This window comes from Oncorhynchus nerka, linkage group LG19, assembly GCF_034236695.1.
Source record: "Oncorhynchus nerka isolate Pitt River linkage group LG19, Oner_Uvic_2.0, whole genome shotgun sequence".
Taxonomy (NCBI): domain Eukaryota; kingdom Metazoa; phylum Chordata; class Actinopteri; order Salmoniformes; family Salmonidae; genus Oncorhynchus; species Oncorhynchus nerka.
This window is the reverse complement of record NC_088414.1, coordinates 20,871,513-20,885,011: the sequence shown is the minus strand read 5'-3', so window position 1 is coordinate 20,885,011 and position 13,499 is coordinate 20,871,513. Positions and strand designations below refer to the sequence as shown.

General features: G+C 43.6%; 1 protein-coding gene across 1 annotated transcript in view; it reads right to left on the bottom strand.

Moving 5' to 3' along the window:
- The window catches only part of LOC115101180 (zinc finger protein 618-like), a 53,855-nt gene that overhangs the window by 18,006 nt on the left and 22,350 nt on the right, over positions 1-13,499 (bottom strand).

Genomic DNA, 13,499 nt, shown 5'->3' with positions numbered 1-13,499 from the left:
AAAAAAGAAGCAGACATTGAATATTCCTTTTAACTTGAAGTTATTTAGTTCACTTTGGATGGTGTATCAATACACGCAGACGCTAGAAAAGATACAGGAGTCCTTCCTAACTCAGTTGTCGGAGAGGAAGAAAACCACTCAGGAATTTAACCATGAGGCCAATGGTGACTTAAACAGTTATAGAGTAATGGCTGTGATTGGAAAAAACTAGGATGGATCAAAAGCATTGTAGTTTACTCCACAATACTAACCCAACTAACAGACACAGTGAAGGAAGCCTGTAAAGAATACAAATATTTCTAAACATGCATACGGTTTGCATTAAGGCACTAAAGTAAAACTACCAAAAATGTGTCAAAGAAATTAACTTTATGTCCTGAACACAAAGCGTTGTGTTTGCCACAAAAATATCAGAGGACAACTCTTCATATTGTTGGAAACTAATTGATTTGAGCACGTTTTACTATGTTTAAAATGATATAAGTGGCCTAGAAGTAGTGATTACAGTGTTATGGGGCGGCAGGTAGCCTAATGGTTAGAGCATTGGGCCAGTAACTGAAAGGTTGCTGGATCTAATCCCCGAGCTGACAAGCTAAAAATCTGTTGTTCTGCCCCTGAACAAGGCAGTTAACCCGGTAGGCCGTCATTGTAAATAAGAATTTGTTCTTAACTGATTTGTGTAGTTAAAAGGTTAAATTATTTGTTTTAAATATGGGTTAGAGAGAATGATCGACACTGAACAAAAATGTTAAATGCAACAATTTCAAAGATTTTTTACTCAGTTACAGTTCATAAGGAAGTCAGTCAATTTAAATAAATTTATTAGGCCCTAATCTAGGGATTTCACGACTGGGAATACAGATATGCTTCTGCTGGACAAATAGGCGCGTGGATCAGAAAACCAGTTAGTATCTCGTGTGACCACCAAGCAGCACGACATCTCCTTCACTTAAAGTTGACCGCGCTGTTGATTGTGGCCTCTAGAACGTTGTCCCACTCCTCTTCAATGGCTGAGTGGAGTATCAGCCATTAACTGGAACACGCCATCATCCCAAAAATGCTCAATGGATGACATGTCTAGAAGTATGCAAGCCATGGAAGAACTGGGACATTTACAGCTTCCAGGAATTGTGTACAGATCCTTGTGTGCATTATCATGTTGAAACATGAGGTAATGGATGAATGGCACGGCAATGGGCCTCAGGATCTCGTCAAGGTATCTCTGTGCATTCAAATTGCCATCAAAAAAATGCAATTGTGTTCATTGTCCGTAGCTCATGCCTGCCACCGCCACCATGGGAAACTCTGTTCACAACATTCACATCAAACTGCTCGTCCACACCACACACACTGACAGCTCCCTGGTACAGTTGAAACAGGGTTTCATCTGTGAAGAGCACACTTCTCCAATAAGCCAGTGGCCACCGAAGGTGAGCATTTGCCCACCGAAGTCGGTTAGTCGGTTAAGACCCTGGTGAGGACAACAAGCATGCAGATGAGCTTCCCAGAGACGGTTTCTGACAGTTTGTGCAGAAATTCATTGGTTGTGCAAACTAGGCTTGTCCCCAACTTGCTTTGTTCTTTCAACTAATCAATTGATAGAAATTGCAATTGTGTATTGTGTATTTTTCCCCCATATAGTCACACCATGTGTTTTAATCAAATCAACTATATGTAGGCTACTGAGCTTGTCTGGTGCGTCAAGCACATGTTGATTAAATAAATTAGACACACAAATGACATGAGGGTGCCAGAGATCAAGATAGCCTAACCAGAAGGGGAGAAAAAGAAAAAAGAATGTTTCCAACCCTCTTCCTCCCGCTGCTGCAGCTGGCCTTCGCAGATTCTGCTGTTACGCTACTAAAAGGCTACACTAGGGGTCAGCAACCTTTTTTTCTTCTTCTTCCATGATATCATGGCGGTCCTTCTCCTCCTCCATGATATCATGGCGGTCCTTCTCCTCCTCCATGATATCATGGCGGTCCTTCTCCTCCTCCATGATATCATGGCGGTCCTTCTCCTCCTCCATGATATCATGGCGGTCCTTCTCCTCCTCCATGATATCATGGCGGTCCTTCTCCTCCTCCATGATATCATGGCGGTCCTTCTCCTCCTCCATGATATCATGGCGGTCCTTCTCCTCCTCCATGATATCATGGCGGTCCTTCTCCTCCTCCATGATATCATGGCGGCCCTTCTCCTCTTCCATGATATCATGGCGGTCCTTCTCCTCCTCCATGATATCATGGCGGTCCTTCTCCTCTTCCATGATATCATGGCGGTCCTTCTCCTCTTCCATGATATCATGGCGGTCCTTCTCCTCCTCCATGATATCATGGCGGTCCTTCTCCTCCTCCATGATATCATGGCGGCCCTTCTCCTCTTCCATGATATCATGGCGGTCCTTCTCCTCTTCCATGATATCCGTTAGTGTTCATCGACTACAGCTCTGCATTTAACACCATAGCGCCCTCCAAGCCACCTACACCACCCGATGTCACAGGAAGGCCATAAAGATCATCAAGGACAACAACCACCCGAGCCACTGCCTGTTCACCCCGCTATCATCCAGAAGGCGAGGTCAGTACAGGTGCATCAAAGCTGGGACCGAGAGACTGAAAAACAGCTTCTATCTCAAGGCCATCACTGTTAAACAGCCACCACTAACATTGAGTGGCTGCTGCCAACACACTGACTCAACTCCAGCCACTTTAATAATGGGAATTGATGGGAAATGATGTCAAATATATCACTAGCCACTTTAAACAATGCTACCTAATATGTTTACATACCCTACATTATTCATCTCATATGTATATGTATATACTGTACTCTATATCATCTACTGCATCTTTATGTAATACATGTATCACTAGCCACTTTGTTTACATACTCATCTCATATGTATATACTGCACTCAATACCATCTACTGTATCTTGCCTATGCCGCTCTGTACCATCACTCACTCATATATCTTTATGTACATATTCTTTATCCCCTTACACTTGTGTCTATAAGGTAGTAGTTTTGGAATTGTTAGCTAGATTACTTGTTGGTTATTACTGCATTGTCGGAACTAGAAGCACAAGCATTTCGCTACACTCGCATTAACATCTGCTAACCATGTGTATGTGACAAATAACATTTGATTTGGATTTGATTTAAACAATCGTTTAAGTGCATGCCGCCAATTCTGTACAACCCTGAAAATAAATACCAAATAAATTCCTACTACTTCTGCCATACCCTCCCCAACCCACCATACCCCATTACACTTTATCTATATCATGCTAAAAACACTCCCTTACGATTGTTCAGCAGGTCAACAACCATTTCAACAGTAACATCTGTTAGCCACAATATCTCTTTTGCCATCTCCACAACCTTCAACCTGGCATTTCTGCTTTCCACAACCCAAGTCAAAATCAAACAACATTTACTTGTCACATGTGCCAAATACAACAAGTGTAGACCTTTCAATAAGTTAAGAAAAGAAGTGTTAATTACATTTATTTGTTACTTAACAAACAGCAGCAGTAAAATAACAAGCCAATGTGCGGGGGCACTGGTTAGTTGAGGTAATATGTACATGTAAGTAGAGTTAAAGTGACAATGCAAAGACTATAAACAGAGAGCAGCAGCAGCGTAAAAGAGGGGTCTGGGCAGCCCTTTGATTAGCTGTTCAGGAGTCTTATGACTTGGCGCTCCAGTAACACTTGCCGTGCGGTAGCAGAGAGAATAGTCTATGACTAGGGTGGCTGGAGTCTGACAATTTTTAGGGCCTGCCTCTGAAGCCATTTGATATAAAGGTCCTGGATGGCAGGAAGCTTGGCCCCAGTGATGTACTGGACCGTACACACTACCCTCTGTAGTGGCTTGCGGCGGGAAGCCGAGCAGTTGCCATACCAGGCAGTGGTATGCTCTCGATGGTGTAGCTGTAGAACCTTTTGAGGATCTGAGCACCCATGCCAAATCTTTTCAGTCTCCGGAGGGGGAATTGGTTTCGTTGTGCCCGCTACATGACAGTCATGGTGTGCTTGGACCATGTTAGTTTGTTTGTGACGTGGACACCAAGGAACTTAAAGCTCTCAACCTGTTCCACTGCAGCCCCCTCGATGAGAATGGGGGCGTGCTCGGTCCTCTTTTTCCTGTAGTCCACAATCATCTCCTTTGCCTTGACCACGTTGAGGGAGGTTGTGGTCCTGGCACCACACAGCCAGGTCTCTGACCTCCTCCCTATAGGCTGTGTCGTTGTTGTTTGTGATCAGGGCTACCACTGTTGTGTCATCGGCAAATTTAATGATGGTGTTGGAGTTATGCCTGGCCATGCAGTCATGAGTGAACAGGGAGTACAAGAGGGGGCAGAGCATGCACCCCCGAGGGGCCCCTTTGTTGAGGATCAGCATGGCGGATGTGTTGTTACCTACCCTTACCACCTGGGGGCGGCCCGTCAGGAATTCCAGGATGCAGTTGCAGAGGGACGTGTTTAGTCCCAGGGTCCTTAGCTTATTGATGAGCTTTGAGGGCACAATGGTGTTGAACGCTGAGCTGTAGTCAATGAATAGCATTTTCACATAGGTGTTCCTTCTGTCTAGGTGGGAAAGGGCAGTGTGGAGTACAATAGAGATTGCATAATCTGTGGATCTGTTGGGGCGGTATGCAAATTGGAGTGGGTCTAGGGTTTCTGGGATAATGGTGTTGATGTGAGCCACGGCCAGCCTTTCAAAGCACTTCATGGCTACAGACGTGAGTGCTATGGATCGGTAGTAATTTAGGCAGATTACCTTAGTGTTCTTGGGCCCAGGGACTATGGTGGTCTGCTTGAAGCATGTTGGTATTACAGACTCGGACAGGGAGAGGTTGACAATGTCAGTGAAGACACTTGCCAGTTGGACAGCGCATGGTCGCAGTACATGGCCTGGTAATCCGTCTGGCCCTGCAGCCTTGTGAATGTTGACCTGTCTAAAGGTCTTACATCGGCTGCGGAGAGCGTGATCACACAGTCTTCCGGTACAGCTGGTGCTTTCATGCATGTTTCAGTGTTATTTGCCTCGAAGCGAGCATAGAAGTAGTTTTGCTCATCTGGTTGGCTTGTGTCACTGGACAGCTCTCTGCTGTGCTTCCCTTTGTAGTCTGTAATGGTTTTCAGGCACTGCCACATCAGACGAGCGTCAGAGCCAGTGTAGTAAGACTCAATCTTAGTCCTGTATTGACGCTTTGCCTGTTTGATGGTTGGCCTGTATCTCCACCCGGCACAGCCAGAAGAGGACTGGCCACCCCACATAGCCTGGTTCCTCTCTAGGTTTCTTCCTAGGTTTTGGCCTTTCTAGGGAGTTTTTCCTAGCCACCGTGCTTCTACACCTGCATTGCTTGCTGTTTGGGGTTTTAGGCTGGGTTTCTGTACAGCACTATCATATCAGCTGATGTACGAAGGGCTATATAAATAAATTTGATTTGATTTGTCGGAGGGCATAGGGAGATTTCTTATAATCTTTCGGGTTATATTCCCGCTCCTTGAAAGTGGCAGCTCTAGCTTTTAGCTCAGTGCGGATGCTGCCTGTAATCCATGGTTTCTGGTCGGGGTATGTACGTACGGTCACTGTGGGGACGACGTCGTTGATGCACTTACTGATGAAGCCAATGACAGATGTGGTGTAATCCTCAACGCCATTGGAGGAATCCCTGAACATATTCCAGTCTGTGCTAGCAAAACAGTCCTGTAGCGAGCATCTACTTCATCTGACCACTTTTATTGATCTAGTCACTGGTGCTTCCTGATTTAATTTTTGCTTGTAAGCACAATAGAATTATGGTCAGATTTGCCAAATGGAGGGCAAGGGAGAGCTTTGTATGCATCTCTGTGTGTAGAGTATAGGTGGTCCAGAGTTCTATTCCCTCTGGTTGCACATTTAACATGTTGATAGAAAGTCGGTAAAAGTGATTTAAGTTTCCCTGCATTCAAGTACCCGGCTACTCGGAGTGCTGCCTCTGGGTGAGCGTTTTTTTGTTTGCTTATGGCGGAATACAGCTCATTCAATGCTATGTTAGTACCAACCTCTGACTTCGGTGGTATGTAAACAGCTACGAAGAATACAGATGAGAACTCTCTCGGGAGGTAGCGTGGTCTGCAGCTTATCATGAGAAACTCTACCTCAGGCGAGCAATGGCTCGAGACTTCCTTAGATATCATGCACCAGCTGTTATTTACAAAAATACATAGACCGCCACCTCACCTTACCAGACACTGCTGTTCTATACTGCCGGTACATCGCAATGATATTGTCGTCGTTCAGCCACGACTCCATGAAGCATAAGATGTTACAGTTTTTAATGTCCCATTGGTAGTTTAAACTTCCCAATAACGCGTCCATTTTTCTGTCCAAAGATTGCATGTTTGCGAGTAGAAGTGAGGGAAGTGGAGGTTTATTCGATTGCCGCCTATTCCTCAGAAGGCAGCCCGCCCTCAGACCTCTCTCCGCCTCCTCTTCACGCAGATCACTGGGGTCGGGGCCTGTTCCCCAGGAAGCCGTATATCCGCCGCCTCGGGCTCGTCAGAGTCGTGAAAGAAGAAAAAGTATTATGCTAGTTTGTGGTGAGTAATCGCAGTCCTTAAGTCTAGAAGTTATTTTTGGTCATAAGACACGGCAGCGGCAACATTATAGACAAAAATAATACAAATATATAAATATATATATTTTTAGAAACATCGCAGATAAAACAAAAAAATAATCGTTGCGGGCACATAAAATGTCTGCCTTCTGCTCCGGCGCGTCTGCAAAACAGTCCTGTAGCTTAGCATCTGCTTCATCTGACCACATTCTTATTGACTGAGGCTTTCTGCTGTAGTTTTTGCTTGTAAGCACAAAATCAGGAGGATAAAATTATGGTCAGATTTGCCAAATGGAGGGCGAGCTTTGTATGCATCTATGTGTGTGGAGTAAAGGTGGTCCAGAGTTATTTTCCCTCTGGTTGCACATTTAACATGCTGATAGAAATGAGGTACAACTGATTTGAGTTTCCCTGCATTAAAGACCCCGGCCACTAGCAGCGCCACCTCTGGGTGAGCGTTTTCATGTTTGGCCGTATACAGCTCATTGAGTGTGGTCTTAGTGCCAGCGGTGGTATATAGACAGCTACGAAAAATATAGATGTAAACGCTCTTGGGTAAATGGTGTGTTCTACAGCTTATCATGAGATACTCTACCTCTGGCAGGCAAAACCTTGAGACTTCCTTAGATTTCGTGCCCCAGCTGTTGTTTACAAATATGCATAGGCCGCCGCCCCTCGTCTTACCAGAGGCCGCTGTTCTATCCTGCCGAAAAAGATTAAAACCCACCAGCTGTATGTTAATCATGTCGCTGTTCAGCCACGACTCTGTGAAACAAGAGATTACAGTTAATGTCCCGTTTGTAGGTTATACATGATCGTAGTCTGTCCATTTTATTATTGATTGATTGTACGTTGGCTAATAGGACCGATGGTAAAGGTAGATTACCCTCTCGGCAACAGATCCTTATAAGGCACCCGTAACGTTGTCCACGATACCTCCGCCCTGTCTGGATTAAAGTCATACTGACAACCTTACCAACTAAAAGTTTTGAAATCTACTTTATTCATTTTCAAAGTGTCCTTTGACACTGCACATTCATGAGCGCAAGATTTCTGAGCAGGCCTTCAAACCAAGCCAGGACCAGCAGAAACACAAGCCCCGACATTAGGTCCACTTACTACATGAGCAGCCATGGAAGCTCCATTATTCCACACTGTAGTTCCCCAAAGCGGTTTTACAGCCTCTGCATACAAAACATCATGACTACTTCTATACAGTGCATTCAGAAAGTATTCAGTCCCTTCCCCTTTTTGCACATTTTGTTACATTACAGCCTTTAAAAAATTCTCAATCTACACAAACTAGCAAAGCAAAAACAGGTTAAGATATCTTTGCAAGTGTATAAAAATAAAAAACTGAAATATCTTATTTACAGTGCCTTGCGAAAGTATTCGGCCCCCCTGAACTTTGCGACCCTTTGCCACATTTCAGGCTTCAAACATAAAGATATAAAACTGTATTTTTTTGTGAAGAATCAACAAGTGGGACACAATCATGAAGTGGAACGACATTTATTGGATATTTCAAACTTTTTTAACAAATCAAAAACTGAAAAATTGGGCGTGCAAAATTATTCAGCCCCTTTACTTTCAGTGCAGCAAACTCTCTCCAGAAGTTCCGTGAGGATCTCTGAATGATCCAATGTTGACCTAAATGACTAATGAAGAAGGTGCTCTGGTCAGATGAAACCAAAATTGAACTTTTTGGCAACAATGCAAAACGTTATGTTTGGCGTAAAAGCAACACAGCTCATCACCCTAAACACCATCCCCACTGTCAAACATGGTGGTGGCAGCATCATGGTTTGGGCCTGCTTTTCTTCAGCAGGGACAGGGAAGATGGTTAAAATTGATGGGAAGATGGATGGAGCCAAATACAGGACCATTCTGGAAGAAAACCTGATGGAGTCTGCAAAAGACCTGAGACTGGGACGGAGATTTGTCTTCCAACAAGACAATGATCCAAAACATAAAGCAAAATCTACAATGGAATGGTTCAAAAATAAACATATCCAGGTGTTAGAATGGCCAAGTCAAAGTCCAGACCTGAATCCAATCGAGAATCTGTGGAAAGAACTGAAAACTGCTGTTCACAAATGCTCTCCATCCAACCTCACTGAGCTCGAGCTGTTTTGCAAGGAGGAATGGGAAAAAATGTCAGTCTCTTGATGTGCAAAACTGATAGACATACCCCAAGCGACTTACAGCTGTAATCGCGGCAAAAGGTGGCGCTACAAAGTATTAACTTAAGGGGGCTGAATAATTTGGCACGCCCAATTTTTCAGTTTTTGATTTGTTAAAAAAGATTGAAATATCCAATAAATGTCGTTCCACTTCATGATTGTGTCCCACTTGTTGTTGATTCTTCACAAAAAAATACAGTTTTATATCTTTATGTTTGAAGCCTGAAATGTGGCAAAAGGTCGCAAAGTTCAAGGGGGCCGAATACTTTCGCAAGGCACTGTACCTAAGCATTCAGACCCTTTGCTATGAGACTCGAAATTGAGCTTGGGAGCATCCTGTTTCCATCTTGAGATGATTCACCAACTTGATTGGAGACCACCTGTGGTAAATTCAATTGATTTCACCTGATTTGGTAAGACACACACTCAAAAGTTTGGAGTTTGGAGAAATGTCCTTGTTTTTAAACGAAAAGCACATTTTGTTGTTCATTAAAATATCATCAACAGTGAAGACCCGACTCCAGGATGCTGGCCTTCTAGGCAGAGTTGCAAAGAAAAAGAAAAATCTCAGACTGGCCAATAAAAAGAAACTATTAAGATTGTGTTCTTTTGTCTATCTTAATAGTTTATTTTTATTGGCCAGTCTGAGATTTTTCTTTTTCTTTGCAACTCTGCCTAGAAGGCCAGCATCCTGGAGTCGCTTATGGCCGTATACTGTTGACGTTGAGACTGGTGTTTGGAGTGTACTATTTACTGTAGCTGCCAGTTGAGGACTTGTGAGGCGTCAGTTTCTCAAACTAGACACTAATGTTCTTGTCCCCTTGCCTCCCACTCTTTCTATTCTGGTTAGAGCCAGTTTGCGCTGTTCTGTGAAGGGAGTAGTACACAGCGTTGTGAGATCTTCAGTTTGTTGGCAATTTCTCGCATGGAATAGCCTTCATTTGTCAGAACAAGAATAGACTGACAAGCTTTGTTTCTGGTCATTTTGAGCCTGTAATCAAACCCACAAATGCTGATGCTCCAGATACTCAACTAGTCTAAAGAAGGCCAGTTTCATTGCTTCTTTAAATCAGAACAACAGTTTTCCAGCTGTGCTAACATAATTGCAAAAAGGTTTTCTAATGATCAATTAGCCTTTTAAAAAATTATACATTTGGATTAGCTAACACAACGTGCCATTGGATCTCAGGAGTGATGGTTGCTGATAATGGGCCTCTGTATGCCCATGTAGATATTCCATTTAGCAGTTTCCAGCTACAATAGTCATTTACAACAACATTAACAATGTCTACACTGTATTTCGGATCAATTATGTTTTTTTTCTTCTTTTTTAAATACAAAAATGACAAAAAATGAGATTCTCTTTCAACAACAACATTTCTAAGTGACCCCAAACTTTAGAACGGTAATGTCTTTTTTTTTTTTAACGAGGCAAGTCAGTTAAGAATAATTCTTATTTACAATGAAGACCTACACCCGCCAAACCCGGACGACGCTGGGCCAATTGTGTGCCACCCTATGGGACTCCCAACAACGGCAGGTTGTGATACAGCTTGGATTTGAAACAGGGTGTCTGTAGTGATGCCTCAAGCACTGAGATGCAGTGCCTTAAACCACTGCGCTACTCTGGAGCAAATATGGTCCCACAGTTAACAGTGCATATCAGAGCAAAAACCAAGCAATGAGTTCGAAGGAATTGTTTGTAGAGCTCCGAAACAGCATTGTGTCGAGGCACAGACCCGTGGAAGGGTATCAAAACCTTTCTGCAGAATTGAAGGTCCAAGAACACAGTGACCTCCATAATTCTTAAAAACGGAAGAAGTTTGGAACTACCAAGACTCATCGTAGAGCTGGCGGCCCGGTCAAACTGAGCAATCGGGGGAGAAGGGTCTGAATACTTATGTAAATATGCTATCATTTTTTATTTTTTTATACATTTGTAAACATTTCTAAAAACCTGTTGGTTTTTAATACATTTTAGAATAAGGCTGTAACATAACAAAAATGTGAGAAAAAAAATGAAGGGATCTGAATACTTTCCTAATGCACTGTTTCGCTGAGGCTTTCTCTTCACCTGGCACCCACCAAATGCTGCACTATGCCCCCCTCCCCCACATTTACAACACAACCTTCACATTGCTCCCCTCCACACCCTTTCTTTCCTTTACATTGAGCAGCTACATGTCCCATTCTTTGGCATTTAAAAACACCTCAATGGGGATGGGGCAAAATCTCTGACATTGAAACTAAGGAATCCTATCTGTACTCTCCCAGGCTTAACCTTCTCAAACCTCAGCAGCACTGATAGGTCAAAGTGAAAGCCTTCTTTCCTACTGATCAACCTTTTGACCTCAATCACTCTTCCTCCCTTTACATTTCCTTTAATATTGTCTATGGACATAGATATTGGGACCCCGGTGATGACTCCTCTCAATCTAGCATAACCACCAGGGACATGACTTTTCATCTTCTTCCCATTAAGCTTTTCTGTTGATAGAACTTTCTCTTGCCGAGCCTGGCTACCACAAAATATTAACAAAATCTACCATGTCCAATGAACTAATTTCACTTCACCTACAGCATTAGTTAGTTGGATAGGGTGCGAGGCCCTGTGGTCTCAAACACTATCACCACTTTCCATTCCAACACATCATTACTCTTGCTTCCTACCTTGGCCCTCTTTATGCTTTCTTTATTAGATGGTCCACTGCTTTCTGTATTATGATCTCTTTTTCTTATGTTCTTGACCCTCATTTTTCCGCTTCATACCATCAGAACTGACACCCAAATTGTTCGCATTCCAGCACAGCTGTTGCTTCACCATCTTTTTCTCAATTTTGTCAGCACTACTCACCGCCATTTCCGACTCCTCCTAGACTCGTCTCTCTGGCCCTCTGCAACATTTTCCATTTGGAGTCCCAATTTATCTTACCATTCCTAAAAATCTGTGTGCCAGTTATGATTTTTATATACACATTTTCGTGGAACAGTTTAATTTATAATAAAAGTCTTTGTATCTCAAAATCATTATCATGTGCTTGTAAAAAAAAATTGCATTGCCAACTATGTAGAAATAGCCCACATAAAGCCAACAAATAAACATCTCTGCCTGCAGGTAGAAAATATCCTGTTAAAAATAAATATACCATAAATCACATTGGCTATGAATGGTCTGTCTGCAAGGAACTTGAAACATTGTATCAACTGAAGCTTGAGCTAGCAAACTTGCAACATTGTAGAAAATAAGTGTCCCGGACAGACATACTGTAGCTGTACGCTATTTGCGCAAGGGATAAGTAGTAATCAGGTAGGCCTATTTTATGAAGTTTCCACCGGATCAGAGCATGACATTTTGTCCCCCTTTCACACAGAGTGGTTATAGCTGGAAAGATTTTTCAAATAGGCTACGTTGAGGAACTAGTCAGGATCGAGGGAAAGATGTAAAAACAGACATAAGTTTAACATTATTAACAGAAATGACCATAACCAAACAAACACTGTAGACTAGAAACAGGAATTAACAGTAAATGTACTACTGGTGATACTGGTGTGCCATCCCCACAGTGGATTGGTCCACTGAGAGACAGGCGTGAATCAGACTGGCGTCTCGTGCCATAATATATATTTTTGACTGCTCGACTAAAAACAAATCATTAGTCGAGTTTCTCCCATTCTACTCTGCAGATCCTCTCAAGCTCTGTCAGGTAGGATGGGGAGCGTCGCTGCACAGCTAAACTCAGCAAAAAAAAGAAACGTCTTCTCACTGTCAACAGAGTTTATTTTCAGCAAACTTAACATGTGTAAATATTTGTATGATCATAACAAGATTCAACAACAGACATAAACTGAACAAGTTCCACAACCATGTGACTAACAGAAATTGAATAATGTGTCCCTGAATAAAGGGGGAGGGGTGTCAAAATCAAAAGTAACAGTCAGCATCTAGTGTGGCCACCAGCTGCATTAGGTACTGCAGTGCATCTCCTCCTCATAGACTGCACCAGATTTGCCAGTTCTTTGCTGTGAGATGTTACCCCACTCTTCCACCAAGGCACCTGCAAGTTCCCGGACATTTCTGAGGGGAATGGCCCTAGCCCTCACCCTCCGATCCAGCATTGTCACACTGGAGAGTCATGTCAGAATGAGCCTGCAGGAAGGGTACCACATGAGGGAGGAGGATGTCTTCCCTGTAACGCACAGCGTTGAGATTGCCTGCAATGACAACAAGCTCAGTCCGATGATGCTGTGACACACCGCCCCAGACCATGACGGACCCGCCACCTCCAAATTGATCCCGCTCCAGAGTACAGGCCTCTGTGTAGAGCTCATTCCTTCCACGATAAACGCAAATCCGAACATCACCCCTGGTGAGACAAAACCACTACTTTTTGCCAGTCCTGTCTAGTCCAGCGACGGTGGGTTTGTGCCCATAGACGATGTTGCCGCTGATGTAAGGCAGGTCCTCACCAGACAACAGGCCTACAAGCCCTCAGTCCAGTCCAGCCTCTCTCAGACCATTGCGGACAGTCTGAGCACTGATGGAGGGATTGTACGTTCCTGGTGTAACTCGGGCAGTTGTTGCCATCCTGTACCTGTCCAGCAGGTGTGATGTTCGGATGTACCGATCTTGTGCAGGTGTTGTTACACGTGGTCTGCCACTGCGCGGACGATCAGCTGTCCATCCCGTCTCCTTGTAGCGCCGTCTT